General features: G+C 39.5%; 1 protein-coding gene across 7 annotated transcripts in view; it reads right to left on the reverse strand.

Annotated features, from left to right (window-relative positions):
• The window catches only part of SPARCL1 (SPARC like 1), a 53,270-nt gene extending 50,311 nt beyond the window's left edge, over positions 1-2,959 (reverse strand). For 3 of the 7 annotated variants that reach the window (XM_073891927.1, XM_025873402.2, XM_073891926.1), the window contains exon 1: positions 2,575-2,959. The gene's annotated coding sequence lies outside the window, so the exon portion shown is untranslated. Of the gene's footprint in view, positions 1-1,601; positions 1,731-2,574 lie in introns of all 7 variants that reach the window. The other 4 variants (XM_073891928.1, XM_025873399.2, XM_025873403.2 and 1 more) reach the window with 3 other exon arrangements.
• Between the last annotated feature and the right edge of the window lie 3,041 nt (positions 2,960-6,000).

The raw sequence follows: 6,000 nt of genomic DNA on the forward strand, positions 1-6,000 counted from the left end.
TCATGTTGAACCACTCCCCCCACCCCCCCAGGGGAATACAGTAGAATCAGACTTATTTTTCCATTTCTTTGGGTAAAAAAAGACAATTCAAAGAATATTTCCTTCTTGATCCCCAATTTCGTTAGCAGAAAAATAATTTCCAGTGCATAACCAAACACTTTCTCATGGCATGCCCCTCTGCCAGGTGCTATTCTTGGTATTTAAAAAAATCTCATTTAATTCCTACAACAACTGCATTTGTGGGTATTATTACCACTACTTGCTTAATAGATGGGTAAACTAAGAGACCTTGAGGGAAAACCTATAGGAAATTCCCTTCTTACAGAGTTCTAGTTGGGACTTACAGGTAGGGTAGTGTTTTCATATTAACTGATTGATTGATTACTTGATTGATTGATTGATTACTTCATATGCACCAGGCCTAGCTGTTTTCTTGACTTAATATCACCACAAATCTCTGAGGTGGCAACCAATTTTATGATCCTCACTTCCACAAGTGAGGGGACTGAGGCTCAAAGAGTCATTTGCCCCAAGTCACAGAGCCTAGTAAAGCCCAGATATAAACCAGGTCTGTATGTTTCCAGAGCCCCTGATCTTACTCACTTTATTACACCATTTCCCTACAATCAGTCAAGACCACACATTCTGTTCCCCAGAGTTCTGTCCATCTTTTGATGCCCAAGACAAAAGCCAGGCTAGCCCCAGCTGGTACTACCATTGCAAGCTGAGCCTTTGGTGGAAGATGCCCTGCGGGCCTGTATGAACCAGACCCCAGCTTAGCTGGGCATCTCCTGGACTGCCAGTCCTATCGGGGAAGTTCTTCTGGATTTATGGGGCTCCCTTCTCCTTCACTGAAGGTTGTTCCAGAAGGATATGTGACGGAAAAGGGCACCCAAAGTCTTTCAACAGCAGTTGTTTTTGTTCTTCTTGGTGGCAAAAGATCCCTAACATGTTCTGGACATTGTGCTAAACTTAAATAGCAATGCGTGTACTGTTACAAATTAATGGAATAAAAATGACAAGCTGTCAAGAGGAAATGAAATGAATAATGCTCGGGCGTTGTCTAGAAACACCGCCATTCATTTCATTTCTATCATCACTGTCTTTTTACGTAGTTGGTAAGTGGAGCTGCACATGAGAAAGACTGGGGATTGAATCCCAAAAGACCTGGAAAGGAAGCCTTAGTAATTGCTAAATGGCTGTACAGAAATCCCGTAAAAGAAAAAAAGGACAACAGTCATTAATAACATGTACGTATTGTTTTCAAAAATGTGGGAAGTAGCGTTAATTGACTGGATGATAAGTGGATGAAATAGACCGCTTTGCTTTGCTAGATCTTGTTGAATGAACAGAAACATAAACTTAAAATCTTTCCTAAGAGGGGTGTCTTTTTTTTAAAAAATAATCATAGTTAGCAATAGCCATTACCATCAAAGTTTAGGTGAATAAGCTCTGAACTGAAAAAAAGCTGGTATCCAAGAGAAAGGGGAGAATTTAAAAAAAAAAGGTTTCTGCTGAGTGGGATTGAGTGAACATTTCTAGTCAGTGTACTTAGGCCGTGGGCCAGACGAAAGCTCAGATACAATGCCAAGGTGACATACTTAACCTCTTTGCAGATTAAAGGCAGTGCAAAAGAGATACTCTTTCCGCAGTACCGCTTGGTTAGAATATCAACAGCATCAATCTGCAGTTGAAAGCCTGGTTTTCTCCTGCAGGGGGACCTCTAATACCTAGGAGGAATGAGTGAGGATGACTTGCATTATTGTTTTTTATTTTAGTAGAGCCAGAAATGATAGTACCTTACACTAGAGGAGTTACCATAATCTCTTTAGCTCTTTGGTTCCCCTCTCACCCCTTTCCCTCCCCAAATAAGACATCATTAGGAATTAGAGTATTTTATGTGTGTGCATCTTAAAAAATGGTAGACGGAGACAAGAGACAATTAGTCATAAAAGTATAAAACAGAGTTAGGAAAGGAATAATAATCATAACAACTAAAAAACAATCAAAGATTATAGTAGTATAGGCATTTTCCTACCTTTTCCATGAAAAGCAGTTCATGGAAAAGCAAAATGTTCCATTTCTACTTTGATGTTAGGTACAGACTAGGACAATGGTGGCGATGAAATAATTTCAGGTAATTTAAACACGGAAAATGCTTTGATTTGAAAGTTAAAAGAAAAACTACATCCCTTATGATTTCTTTAATATATTTAATAAAATATTTCTATAAAACCCATTTCCAGATTCAGACTTCACCAAGATCTGAATGTTAATCTGGCCAACAACAGTTCTACATTTATATTCTTGGTCTACATTAAAAACCATCATTTATTACTACTTACTGTTTAATCTTGGAGAAGAAAAGGAAACATGAATACGAGAGTTAGACTTTCCTATTAAGTAGCTTCTCTCTAAGTCACACAAAAGTTTTGTGGTTTTTGTTTTGTTTTTGTTTTTTTTGGTAAATAAATGGCTTTGTAGCAGGAAAAAAATATTAGACATCTTCATCAGATCATGCAAATTAGTATAACAAATGCAATTTGATGAGACAGTAAACTTATTAAAATTTACCTTCAGGGATGTGACTGGACCCAGAGCCTTGATACAAAATTGGAGTTGAATCCCCTCTTTGCACACAGCCAGGAAATAAAAGTTTGATAAATAGCCAATACTCTTTTAAAAAATCTCTTCCCCTGTTAGCTCTGCTTCTCTGCCCAGAAACACATTCGAGTCTGTTGGAGTTGAAATTCTGCTGCTCTGTCAACTAGTCAGGGTCTGAGGTGACAGACAAATGTGGAGGTTGGCACCAGGGTGTATTTCAGGCTGTCATCGTTTTTGTTGCAGATTCCTGCAGTTCTCTGGCAGGCTGGCCTCTCTGAGGGCGCGAGCTTTCCAGGCAGTGCAAGCCAACAGGGAACGAGCTCATTCTGCCCGAGATGAGGGGGTTAACAGTCCTCTCCTCTAGCTCTTGTTCTCAGAGGCTAATAACTTGGCCAGAACAGAAGCACGTGGCTCTTTACGCATTTTTTTTCCTTTTTCAAACAGCTCTAAAAGCAAGCAGGATCCCTTTTTTGGGGATTTTTATTTTAAGACTTTGAAAAGAAACTCCGCTGTTGTTTCTTCTTAAAGGAAATTGGGGGGTGGGGGGTTAAAGGAAGGGGAGAAGAATAATTGCAGCAGACGCATTTTTACATTGCTTAATTGGAAATCGTTTTCACGAATACAGTCTTAATTTTAATAGAAGCGGGGTAACTCAGATACTTTCAACTTTCTTTAAATGACCTTCAGAAACGTCTGTATCTATGAAGCATCACTCATTCATATTATAGATCATTTGGATGCCGATTCAGAAATGTTGCAGTTAGGGGCACCTGGGTGGCTCAGTCGTTAAGCGTCTGCCTTGGGCTCAGGTCATGATCCCAGGGTCCTGGGATTGAGCCCCACGTCGGGCTCCCTGCTCCGCGGGAAGCCTGCTTCTCCCTCTCCCACTCCCCCTGCTTGTGTTCCCTCTCTTGCTGTGTCTCTCTCTGTTAAATAAATAATAAATAAAATCTTAAAAAAAAGAGAGAGATGTTGCAGTTCATAGACTATTATTCCTTTATCACTACTCCTTACTAAAATCCCCTGTATAATGACTGGTCTATGAGAAGAAGTTTTCTCATGAAATAGACTGGTGCTACGCATTTATTTTTGACTTGGCATTCGGGTTATTTATATATATGTCTAATCTGTTCTACAGCTACTTCTACCTTTATTGTACATTTATTATGTGTCTGACACTGTGTTAACAGTTTTTTATGCATGATTTCAGTTGATCCTCACAAGTCTATATGAGGCGAGTCGAAACTGTGTTCCCATTTGGGGGTAGTGTTGTATAAGCAGTAAGATCTGCATGCTCTGAGGCCACGCAGCTTGGGTTTGTGTCCTGGCTTCATTTCCGAATTGTATGGCCTGGCACAAATTATGTAACCTCTCTAAGCTTCAGTATCCTTATCTATAAGATGGGAATACAAATCCAGGGATGATAATCATCTCTATCTCAGGCAGTTGTTCTGAGTTTCAGGTAAATGCAAGTGCACAGAACACCTCCTGCACCCCAGTAGCCACTGTGGTTTGCATGAGGAAACCAAGATTTAATAAAGCTGGGTGATTTTTCCAGGGTCTCCAGCTCGTGAATTATAGAGTAGGATTCCAACCCAGCTACCCTGGCCTGCTATGCTTGTGTTACCCAACCTCAAATGCCTCCTTCTGAGTGAGCTGTGAGGGTAGGGATATGCTCCTTCTGCCTGGCACAGGGCTTCGTTCACTATAAATGCTCCACTAACATCAGATGAATGGTTATAATTTAATTCAGATTTTCTACACTTTCGCCAAAGTCAGGCCAAAAGCAAAATAACGACAAAAATAAACAAAAACCCCACCTATAGTTCTAGGCAAGTATGTCCTTAGACAATTGTGTCCAACCACTTTAGAAACATTTGCCCTATTTATTTGTCAGAACACCGCAAGGGAAAGGTAACAGTAATTATCTCTGTTTTGCAGTTGGGAAAATTTGGGAGCAGAGGAAACTGGGCAATTTGCCTAGGAACTGAAACAAGTCACGGTGCAGCTGGGAACTGTCTCATGTCTCTACAATCAGGATTACTTGTTCTGAACGGCCTTTCCAGGCACAGGATGAAATGACGTGATGTCCTTTTGCCTCAGACAATAGGATGTTTTTCCTTAGCCAAGGTCTAGGGTGTGAGCTGTCTCCTCAGAGGCAGGATCAAAGGAGTGGTCTGTGTTTGACTTTGCTTCTCCTCTGCCTCTGTGCACATCTGGGTCTGAGAAGTGTGGGAGACACAGGCAACATTTTCCTGACAGCTCCTGAGGGCCATGGCTATGGTGGTACTATTGAGGGGTATGTAGAACAAGCATTTCTGAAGATTTTGCCTGGTTTGGCTATGGAAATTTTCTCTGGGACCCGAAATGTTGACTTCATATTCTAACCACATTCCCCATTTATTTGAGATAGCTTGATGAGATTGATTTCAGGTAATTACATTAATCCAATGAGAATGTAGAGAAAGTTGTAGCCGGAGGACTATGGAAAAAAGTCTTGACCAACAAAAATATTCTTTCTAATACTAAAATTGATATTTTATATTTCTATGAAATGATCAAAGTGAAATTTCTTAGAGAAATCTACATGAACATAGGAATAATTTGGTTAAAGTAACTGGATTTATATCTTAAGTGAAGATATGTGATTTATCTCTTAAAGGTAATTATGTAGCTACAGAGTTCATTTATAGGTGGCAAAGCTTGAGAATTTTGACTCTGTTACATTAGGTGTTTTCTCTAGATCTTATGAATCTATAACATGATTCAAAAGATCCTCTGTATTTCTTATAACTAGATAACTGATTATTACTTTTTTAAATAAAAAAACCCTTGAATCTACAATGTCTTTTAAGTATGGCTTTATTTTGGGAATGTTCATGGGCAGCTATCCAAACTCTTATTGTTTATAAGGCTGTCATTTCTAAAACAGTTTACAGCTCATGAAGCTGAGGACAATAAATCTATAATACCCACCTAACAGATGGAGCTGGAGATCAGATTTAGAAATTTACCCAGTGTTTAAATGTGATTGGAGAACTTTGACAAATCAAGTGCTTATTACATTACTGCATATGAACTGACCCACATAACATCAGCATTGATCAAAAGGGTCTAACAAAAGCCAGTATCAAAGTTGAAGTATTTTTTTTAACCCGTGAGGGCTAGGATTCCTTTTAAGAATCTGACAAAAAGAGGTAGGCAGGCTCCTAAAGTCCACCTATGAATTACCCCCTCACTCAGGGGTTCCATGAAGTTAAGAACCTCTGATTTAGGTGAACACAGAGAACACATTAATCAATCCTCGGGCGTTGAATATGCCTTTTTGTTATATATAACACAAATCTCTAGGTGATACGAGATACCTGCCTGGTAGGAGTCTAAGACATAAGACAT

The sequence above is a fragment of the Callorhinus ursinus genome, unplaced genomic scaffold (genome assembly GCF_003265705.2).
Source record: "Callorhinus ursinus isolate GAN/ISIS: 27379988/994484 unplaced genomic scaffold, GSC_fseal_2.0 scaffold4, whole genome shotgun sequence".
Taxonomy (NCBI): domain Eukaryota; kingdom Metazoa; phylum Chordata; class Mammalia; order Carnivora; family Otariidae; genus Callorhinus; species Callorhinus ursinus.